At 37.7% G+C, this 11,496-nt stretch overlaps 1 pseudogene; it reads right to left on the bottom strand.

Moving 5' to 3' along the window:
• Nucleotides 1–3,841: 3,841 nt before the first annotated feature.
• On the bottom strand, nt 3,842–10,509 carry LOC125197813 (annotated as a pseudogene).
• Between the last annotated feature and the right edge of the window lie 987 nt (nt 10,510–11,496).

Genomic DNA, 11,496 nt, shown 5'->3' with positions numbered 1-11,496 from the left:
AGGCTAAGTGTGAGGTAACATGCCCACTACAAAACACAAAGAAAAACATAATAACCATATGCACAGAAGTAGCAAACCCTTTACTTCTCACACTTAGACTATTAAATAGGCTAAGTGTTATGAATGGGGTTTGCATACAATTAAAACACATAAATCTACCTATTTAATAAAAGTACGAAAACATAAACAAAAGAAAAACTTAAAAATTAAAAAGAAAACTAACTGGTCAGTTGGGGGTGGTTCTTGGCCAGATGTTCCTCCCGCTCCTTCAGCGGCTTCTGTGCGTGGTGGGTCCGTTGGTTCTTCTTCAGTAGGTCCGGGTTGGTTGTCATCGTCCTCCTGTTGTCCATCACCGTCTTCTTCCTCAGGTCCGGTGGGTTCTTCTTCCTGTCCTCCATTATGAAGCAATTTCAAAAATCTTCGAGAGAGGGAGTAAACGACGGCAGGGCTGGTCAGAGGGAAATAATTTTGTAGTGTGAGAAACGAAAATGATAAATAAGTGTGAAAAATTATGAAGCATACCCAGTTGTATATCGTTGAAAATTTGGGAAATTTCAAATATGATGACATTGCAGAGTTTAGGTCTGCTGCAAGGCAGTGGAGTAGGTGTACAGCTTTTTCTTATTTGACTAAAATGCCCCTGAAGGCATTTGGGCATTTTCGACCGAAAAATGGCTACAAATATCCGATTTGTGATTATGTAAAAGGATAGGGTTATGTGGAGCTATTTTTTTTCCCTAGGGGACTGCAGTGTAACTTTTGAAAACGTTAGAGACTTTTTATGTAGTTCACTCTAAAAGTTAAAACAATAGTTTAATTGGTTTGAGTTTAAAATTCGAACGGGTTGGTCAGGGGCTTCATTTGAGGTTTAATTAGTCGAACTAACTGGTCCAGTTTAATACGAGCGATTTTAGAATATGGGTTTTAATTTGTCGATCTTTCTAGATTTGAGATTAAATTCGTTGACCTTTCACAACGAGGTATTTTCACTTTTTAATTTTATAAACATTATTTCTTGTTATTTCCCTCTGAATGTTTATCAAGTGGCCAAACTAGCCCCTTAAATTTAAACCTAAATTCTAAAATCAACACATGGCAGTTAGACCAATTTTTATTATATTTCTCCTTTTATCTTTACCATCAACAAAGAATAATATAAATCAACGGGTTGTAGCGCAGTTGGTAGCGCGGAGCTGTGGTCAAACCAAAAGGAAAATAATGAATGGTATAAAATTGATAATTTAATCTATTTAAATGTCTTTCCCTTTTCTAAAAAGAGATCTCCGAATACTTGCTTATTACTCCCTTCGTTCCACAGGAATATGCACTCTTTCCTTTTTAGTTTATCCCACAAGAATATGCATGATAAACTCGTAGTTTAGCAAGTGTTTTGGATGGTTTACAGTGCTTAATTGAGTATATTGTAGCACATTACTTGAGTTTTCATCCATGATCCCTTAGTTAGAGTGCTCTGATAAGTTTGTCGAGTTTTTGTAGTCAAAACAGGTGGAAACGGACGAAATGACAGCCAAAAGATCAAGCCGGGCGTTTTCACACAACTCGCCGGGGCGAATCCACCTGTCCCGGGCGTTTTTCCTCACGAAATGCGTCCGGCCGGAACGTTGCCTCACTCGTGGCCAGGGCGAATCCACTGTCATCCCGGGCGTTTCCCTCTGAAAACGCCCGGGCCGGGCGTTTTGCGCAACTTCGCGCTTCAAGAAGAACGCCCGGTCGGGCGTTTTGTTGCTTAGAAATCGCCCGGCCGGGCGATTTGCTCGTCTGCAGCTGAATTTCTATTTTTCGCCCCGGGTATAAATAGGACCTAGGGTTCGACTCCAGGACATATTCCACACGCCCCAGAAACAGTTTCCACCTTTGAGAGCAGATTGAAGCGACAAAGAGTCCGATTCATCAACAAGTTTGAAGACGAAGACGATTTGCCCATTCAATTCACCCTTGGGAGTATCTTTATTAGTTTTCCTATGTTCAAATCTCTTTCTATGGATTTCTCTTGTGAATTTGCTTTGGATATGAGTAGCTAAATCTTTTGTAGAGTTTTGGTGAAGACTACAATGAATGCTTTTGATTAATTCAAGGACTTTTGATTACCTTTGCTCTTGTGATTTCTTTGTTTCGTTCTTGTGCCTTTTCCAATTCAATTGCTTAGCTACCAATTGGGTTTGTTGTCCTAGTTTGAGTAATCGAGAGATACCCAATTAGGATTGATAAAAGAATGAACAACACCTAGATAATTTGCATTCGAGAGAAGAAATTCTAGAGTGAGGGCTTGAGCCTTTTGTTTTAAGGAGTTAATTGTGACGTATTAGAAGGGAGACTTCAATATTAATAATTAATCAATTTCGGTTAAGTGCACTCGAGAGAGGGCTTAGTCTAGACTAGCGCTTTCCTAGTAATCCTAGAGACTTCAATTGGGTAATCGAAGTTGTTGAGTTGTTCACATCGTGTTCGTTGTAGTTGGATCCAAGACTCTATCTCATTCTATTATTTGAAACTCGTCTTTTGTTGCGTACTTGTGTCTTGTTTATGTTCAATTGTTTTTCAAAATCAAAACCAACTCTTCCGGATTTTCTAGATAGTAGTCAAAATTGGTTCGTGGGTACTTGAGCTGCACAATTTGTCTTCGTGGATACTGATACTGCATACTTGTTTATTGCTACACTATGCCCCGTACACTTGCGGGTATTTCATCGGTGTTTAAAATAAATCGAGTCAATGCACTTTTTAAATTTAGAAACTTTTTTATTTCTAATGAGGTGGGGCTCATTATCCACTAACAATACTTCAATTATCCACTAACAATACTTCGATTACTTTCTCTTTCTATTTTTCTCTTACTTTACCAATTGCGCATTAAAACTCGTGCTTAATAAAAAATGCATATTCTTATGGGACATAGGGAGTATAGCATGAGGATTTGCATCAAGAAGAATCCATCTCTGAAGAAGTGTTATCGGCATTATTGTTCATTCTCTTTAACTCTATCAATTGCATGCAATTAGGATGAAAAATGAATTTGCAAATGTAGAGAGGCAAACACTATGATGTGCTTACCTGAACAACAAACATTGATTTTATTCCCAATTTGTCAAGAAAAGTGTAGGTGACGGGAAGAGGAGGGTGAAGCGGTAGAAAATTTTGATTGTTTTTTCATAAATTGAATCCAAATTTGAGTGGTTAGTTGGTCACTTGAAAAATATTAGAAGGAAAATAATATTTACTTCGTCCACAAGGACATGCATTCTTTCCTTTTTAGTCAATCATATAAGAATATGCACTTTCTAAATTTATGGAAAGTTTTTCCTCTCTAATGAGTACATGAGATTTCTCCACCAATGGGTACTTTAATTTTTTTGTCTTTGTATTCTGGGTCTAATGCTACTACTATTTCATTTTGTGAACTAAAGTGGCACACTTCTTTGGATTACGGAGGCAGTAAAAATAATTAGAAAAATAAGAGAAATAATAAAATAAACAAAAATTTCTTATTCTGAAAAATTTGCATGCCTCAATCCCATATTTTAAAACGTCATTTGAATATAATATCGAATTTCGAAAGGTCAACGAATTGAGACTCATATTCTGGAATCTCTCGTTTGATACTCCCCCATCCCATAATAGTACTTTTCTTTTTAGTTCGTCCCACAAGAGTATACACTTTCAAATTTTGGAAACTATTTTCTCTCCAATGAAGCAAGATTCATTTGCTGCTAACAATACTTTATTAGTAGTACTTGTTCTTTCTACATTTCTTTTACTTCATCAATTATATATTAAAACTCGTGCCCCTAAATAATAGTGCACTCTCGTGGAACGGATGGAGTAACTTGTAAGAAGAATTTATTTCCTCAACAACTCTTAAGAAATTAATATACACTGACGCCTTTAGATATAGCGACAGCATTGACAAAATCTAGGCTGGCGACTGAAAAATTCATTTGAAATTCCCAACCAACAACAGTGAATCATTTTCTAATAGCATACCGCAGAAGCTCACTCTTCTCTCCCCCCCGCTCTTTACATGGCCATCATATACAATATGTTCAACAACGGAGCTGTCAAATTGAGTTTCGTACCATGGTTGCACAATGTTCGGCGAGCACCACATCTCATGTCATCGTACTGAGACGTGTTCTATCTTGAGGAAGCAGGTGACTCACCTGCTCCAAGCCCAGTTTTTCAGCTCATTCTCCCACAAGTACAGCTCTGGAGAACGAGCATAGTGTAAGTTGGGAACATCTCTGGACGACTATAGTATGTTCCTTGTTTGGGATCTAAATGGCGCTTGAGCTCTGTATTGTGGGATTTCGAGCCATGGATCAAGCGATGTTCTTGAGTTGGGCCTTGATGGAAATAGCGAGTGATCGCTATAATTTTGACTGCTCTGCCCAACGTAAGGATAAGAGGGGTGTGGGGGAGAAAGGAAAAAACTGTTGTACGCGGCTCCATCATGTCGCAACGGGCTTGAGGAGGGAGATACAGGCAGTGATGTAATCATTCTCGTGTTATCCCTGCAGACACAGTAGGACAGTTAAATTGCCATGCGCATGCAATATGCTGAGGAAACACATCTAATCAACTACTCTAAATGCCAGTACCTAGGGTTTATATAGGTTCTTGGTACATTTAACCTCAGAGCATCGTCTCTATCGAAAGAGCTGTTCATCGTTCTGCTGGACTGCATTTCCTGAGCAGTCTGCCACGAGTATCAACACAAAAAATTTAGACAGAAGGCCCAAAACTTTGGCAAGGCACTGTATAGGTATGGTTATAGCTTAAATACAATAAGCAGTCTGCAATCACATTTATTTTCAAAAATTGTGAATAACCGAAATACTGCAAATTCATAAAGAACACATTCATAATTCATCACCAAGGGAGCCACTATAATCTACATATCCATATTTTTCTGACAACTAGTGAGAGGTGTTTCAGGAAAACCTGACTAGGGAAAATTATCAGATGAAGATGCCCTTCGGGATTCAGGGACCAATTCTAGCAATAATTGAGTCAAATCCAAAATTCTTAAGTTCTCAGTCACTAAACAGTACAAAGGAACAAAATTTTTTTGAAGAAGGGCTATAACCGGAAAGTATCAGAAATTGAACTAGGAAAAATCTCAAAATAAGAATCAGTCAAGATATTGGACCATGTCGTTTACGAGAAAAATTACCGGTGTACGGCTTCCATCAAAAGCCCGAGGAAATGCTGCTCTTGTTATATTGACATTGGCTCGTGCTGTTGTTTGATTTATTACAAATGGGTGACTGAGTAACTTGAATGCGGTTGGCCTTGCAGATGGCTCCCGCTGCAAGCATAGCCTTAGGAAACCTTTTGCATCAGCAGATAGGTGATCTGGAATTTCAGGAGCGTCTTTGCTGTTTCCAATTTTAAATATAGCAGCAACCTAATGAATAAAATGAACCCAGAAAACTTAAATGCCAAAGCAATTTGCAACAAAGTTTAACTTAGCAAGTTAAAATTCTAACCCCTTCATATTGGCTCCAGGGCGGTTTAGAGGTAGCCATTTCAAGAACTGTGCATCCTAAGCTCCAGATATCTACTGGAAGACTGTATCCATTTGTATTCATAACCACCTGATGGGATAAAGGCATGGCGCATATAATATTTAGAAACCACTGGGGATAGAAAATTGTTTAATGCCCTGTCAATATCTATCATTTTCATAGAAAGAGACACACCTCAGGCGCCATCCAATAAGGGCTTCCTTTGAAGGATAGCATTGATGAACAATTAGCTATCTGTAAATTGAAAAGTAATTAGATGTGAGTCGGTACCTTGGATATATCCGTGACAAAAACTATAGGAATCCTTAATGCATGAATGCATCCATAGATTTTCCTCCCTTTTATCATGCTAGTGTACATATTTTAATTTTATTCAGATATGGAAATCCACTACGAGGTGCATTAGACTGATTATCTCGAAGCTGAAGACATGGCATGAAAGATATATTCTTCAATGTATTGCAAGGAAAAGACTAATTCTAACAATATTTTATTTTTAGCGAGTGAGCTCTAGTTCCAATTTAAATCCAAAGAGAGTGATCCAGGACAAGTTGATATCGGTTGTAGCAGTGATGGCTCTTATACTCCTAGCCAAGTTGTATATAATGACTAGCACTGATAGGTCAACCATGTTTAAGAAAAATACAGAATTCCATACACCAATCACTTCAGCTTATAAAGTTATTTAATTTTTTTTAATATTTAGAAGCCTAGAATATAATTTGATATTTAGGATAGGAAATACCATATAAATGGATCAATACATACATGTTTTGCCATTCCAAAATCAGCAAGTTTTATTTCACCATTTGGGTCTACTAAAATGTTTGCTCCCTTGATATCTCTGCAGAGGAGCGTTGAAATTTAGAACAACCAAATAAGTAGTGTTTCAATTACCAAGAAAGAGAGAGGTGGACCTGTGTACAGTATTGAACCCGTGCAAGTAGGCCAGACCAGACAGGATCTGACGGGTGTAATTTTGTATTACAGGTTCAGTAAACGCATTCTTGCAGTAATTTGTGGACGGAACCTCCAGAAACATACGCCAAATAAACTGATAGCCTTTCATCACTCTGGAAGAATGTAAGCTCAGTTAGAAGAAGCTCTCATGGTGTAGCAATTGCGGTATATTGAGATTAGTGTTATCAAATATTCGCCCGGGCCGCGCTCGGGGCGCGGGGCGATCAAGCCGAGAGAAACTCGCCCCCGATTCGGTGGAGCCGAACGAAATCCGTGAGTCGAGGTTGGGGCGCGCTTGGGGCGCCGGGGCGAGTCGGGGCGAACGGGTCGGCCGGGGCGAGCGGGTCGTTTAGGGTTTACATTTAAGTGACTATTCATCTTCTTCCTTAAATAAATCAAATTTATGCGACTCTTTATCTTCTTCCTTAAATAACTCAAAAAAACGGTAACTTCTCATTCTCTTGCTTATTTAAGGAATACCTACATACCTTTTCTTGAGCAAAAATCGCCGCTCTCTTCTTTCTTCTTCAGCAAAAATCACAAACCAAATACTTACTTTCAGCCTCTGCCTTTCCAAGTTCCAACCACGAGTTTTACTTCATATTTTGCAACTTGTTTTGGAACAATTATTGAGTTTGTGTTTTGGACTTATGCTATTTAAAAATTTTCTACTATATTTTTCCTATAAGCTTATCTTTAGAACTGTGCAGGTAGGAATGTATCACAGATTCACAACTATATATATATATATATATATTAATATAATTCGCCTATTCTAGCGCCCCGATTCGTGGGGCGCTCGCCCCGACGCTTCATCGGCCCGCGACCCAGATTCCCACCTCATCGACCCAGAGCGCCCCACGACCCTAACAACACTGATTGAGATGCACCGGTCAGATAAGGATAATGATAAAATAGACATTTTATACTTAAATGGTACGAGTGGAGAACTTTATTGATACTGATAATAAGGGGCTGTTCAAGAAGTTTGTTTTCTTCATGAATTTGCAGCAAAAATTTGATCTCCGGCTTAGAATCATTCATTCATTAAGGACTAGATTTGGTTAAATTTTTATATTCTGTGTCGCAAGTTCATCAGACGCCTTTCAAGAATAAGGATGGGATGGAGCTGGTTTGGAAACAAAATATTCTACGCATTGAAGTTTTCTTGAGGAGAGTTTGAGTGGAATCTACATAGAAACCATGTTTTGACTGTTGAGATCTGTTTGATATGTAATAAGTTCTGGTCCAAATGAAATCAAGTCATCTTCTTTTTTATTTGTGAGACAGAGTTTGGTCATTCTTAAAAAGAGATTAAGTTCTGGTTTCAGTCAAGGGAGTATAAACAAGGGGAGATGATATTGTTTGTCACATGCACAACCAACTTTTGAGCCAGTATGTTGAGATAACGTTTATGACTTTTTTATTGTGAGTTGTGACTTCATGGTGAGTTGTGACTTTATTTATGGAAGGTAAAGCATACAGGTCAATCATAGCAATACAACTTACTTTAGAGAGAGAAGCCACGTATTTGGATGCCTATTAGGGTACAAGACAAATGAATTGACTATGTGTCATCTTCAGATATTATCAGGAGACTGGAATCTTCTACTGCTTGGATAAACTACAGTGGATGCCAACACTCATTTATACTGACATAAGTGTGTTGTTAAAGATTCTGACAGCTCAAAGAGGCTTAAGCAGAAGCTTATCAAGTATCCTAAAATTGTTCTTGAGCAGAAACTCTTGCCGTTATTAATGGTATTATTCTTTGTACTAAAGAGAAGTTTGGTCCAGTCTTAGAGATCTCTGGTTCTCTTCTTACGGTTCTAGCACTCTGGGACTCAAATAAGAAACGTTCTGGATAATGGGCTTCCTGAAAAAATGTTCTGGATAGTGGGGAGCTCTTGGTATATTTTTTTCATATGTACCGCATTACCAATTTGATCAACTGTCCGAGTACCCGTCTTGGCTATTATAATGTGTTTTGCAAGATTCTCCACAAATTAATATATTCGTCCCAGTTGGGCTTTCAACATATAGATCAATGAGATGCACTACAATAATAAACAGAACTAAATTGTACCAGATCACTTCCATAGTATTGAACAATATTTGGATGTGAGAGCTGACTTAGCAAGGTTATTATAAAAAAAATTTGTAAGGAAGATATAGATAAGAACAGATAAAGCCAAATGCATTAAGGCAGAATGTTATTCTTCGAGTAGTTGATAATGTCAAGACGGAAAAGTACTCAGAAGGACCTGATTCAGTTGCTTGAGACTTTCTTTTGATGACTGATCATCTGAAACAAGTCTGACTTCTTTTATGGCACACATTTGCCCATTCTCACTGCCATAAAAACATTAGATTCTCTTATTACGTAAGGAATCCTTAGAAGATTAAACCAAGTAGACTGCACAAGAGAATATAATCAATTTTGTCCTAAGTTCTGACCCTATAGTCTAAATGGAGTCGTATAATAAAAAAATACACGCAGCAGACGACCCGCTAGAGTTAAGGGTCCTGATATATACCCTTTCCAAAGGCATGTAGTGTATCAATCCATATGAATATGAAATTATAATAGAGGATATTACGGTAGATTCTAGTGAAAAACAGTGTTTGATAAAAAGCTACTTTCCTTAAAATCATTCCATAATTTCCCATTACCTGTTAAAGCCAAGGTAAACATGAACAAAAGTGCCTCTTCCTAGAAGTTTTCCTTGTCTCCATTTGGAAGCATTATAACTTGAGCTTTCAGTTGTGCCAGGACTTCTTGGAGTTGGTAATGCAGAAGGGCTAGATGGAGAGCCAGGTGGAAGGGGCAGTTTATGAAACTCACTCTTCCCTTCCTCCAGTTTCCCACCGGGAGAGTCCAAGCTCATTCCACCAAGACGAGCATGAAGAGGTGATACGGGTGTTGTACTGCACCTGGAGCCTCGACTCAATTTGTTCTCCCCATGCCCTCTATCAAAGGATTGAAATATGTCACCCACAACATAAAGAAGCACAGTGTAAACCATTTATTACAAGTTTATATTGCCTTCACATCTAATGCCAGAGAACCAAATAACAGTAATCCACCACTTTCCTTTGAATTGCATTTGCGTTGAATTTAATTTACAGTGTTGTAGGAGTACTTCATCTTCTAAGTTTTAAAGGAGATAAGTTTGAGATACAATGATTGCAAGATTAAAAAAGGAACAAAATGAGGAATTAGTATTCTTAGTAAAAATGGTTGCTGATACGCTAGAAACTAGATTGACCGCCTAGTTAACTAATTCAAAAACGGAGACAAGATAAAGAAAGGTAATCAAATTTCAAGTTTTGGGACAAAATCAGGTAACTAATTAATCAAATCCAACAGTGTATCAGAACAAGAAATCATAAAATTCCAATAACAACAACCCAAATTAAACGGTTGAGAGATTATTTATCAAAAACCATTAACCAAAAATTCACCTAAAAGCAGCGTGATCATCGGACGAGCCAGATGAGCTGACGCTCGAAACCGAACCCGATCCAGAGGCGCCTCCGTGAAGCTGATCATTGAACGGCCTAGGCAACGGGTGCGGGTGGCCTTTATCGAAAGAATCGAAGCCAGATGAATCTCCGGCTCGGCTAATTGTAGGCGCGTGAGCTTCGTGGAAGCAGTTGACTTTTTGGTTGTCAAAATTTTTGCCTCTCTTCTTAGCCGAATTATCCGAGTCTTTGCTCCAACCTTTCTTATTCCACCAAGCGGGCATTCTTTTGAAGTAAACCAAAACTGGATTGAGTATAGAAATATGTTCACATATGCGCGAGAAATAGGGAGAAAGATTGGAAATTGGTTGAATTTATAAGTTCGATCGAAGAAGAAGAAGAAAGCCCTATTCCGTGTATACGTATGTATATGAGAATTTGGAGTATTCGTCGTTTGTGTTTAGCTCGAGAGACATCGGAAACAAAATGATAGAGCTACGTCTGTTGCGGACGGCAGGCGGTGGCTGGATTTAACCACCTACCTTACATTTCTCCATCAAAAAATTACCCAGTCCATCCAAAAAAAAATTAGAGCAATTGTTGTATAACACAGATTTTAATATAGAATTGGTAAAATAAGAGAGAAGAGAAAAAAGTAAAAAAAACGTAGGCGAGAAGTAGTATTATGGAATAATGTGTAGGTTTATTATTCATTGAAAACTTTCTATAAATAAATGTGCTTATAAATGGTAAATGTGCTCTATTTTTTGTAGACGGAGGGAGTACCTTTTTCGTGGCTAGACCGTCTCCAACTATATATCAAAACTCATTTTTTTGCTATAGACAATTTCTTCAACTATACATCAAATCTAAACCTATTTTTGGGTTTTCAATGGAATAACACCAAGTAGGTGTTACGACAATATTGAAAAATGGTATAAAATTTAAATATGGTGTCTATTTCTCCTAAGACTATCATCAGAATGGGAATTGAGAACTGTTTCAATTTGCACAATATATATCAGTTTCTGATTTAATATTAATTTATTGATTCATATATATAGGATTTTATGATATTAAAAATCAGCAGATATGTTGTAATGTCAACTGATATTACTGAATCTGTCAACTGATATTACTGAATCGACAAACAAATGGAATAGTGTAATTTATTTTACGGTACCAACTAATATTGTTGAATTAACAAACTGATATTAAGTTCTCATTTTATTTGTGGTGGATAGAAATTCACAAGTTCCATTCTAAAACTAATTTATTGATAATGTATACCATGGCATCTTATATACTGGGGCTTCAGCTTTTCTCGACAATCGACAAGTGACAGCTTATATTGCCACATTTTTATTTAATTGGCTAACACTCTCTCAAACCTTCAAGGATGACTTGGAGGGGTCGACTTTGTTTTTATAATCACTGGACAACTAGCCTAATTTTTTCCATCACTGACCACCTACCCAAATTTTGGCACTCTCGTATATATCATGGCTGGGCCATTTTTTTGGTT

The sequence above is a fragment of the Salvia hispanica genome, unplaced genomic scaffold (genome assembly GCF_023119035.1).
Source record: "Salvia hispanica cultivar TCC Black 2014 unplaced genomic scaffold, UniMelb_Shisp_WGS_1.0 HiC_scaffold_101, whole genome shotgun sequence".
NCBI lineage: Eukaryota > Viridiplantae > Streptophyta > Magnoliopsida > Lamiales > Lamiaceae > Salvia > Salvia hispanica.
The sequence above is the reverse complement of the archived record's forward strand: the minus strand, read 5'-3'. Positions and strand labels throughout refer to the sequence as shown.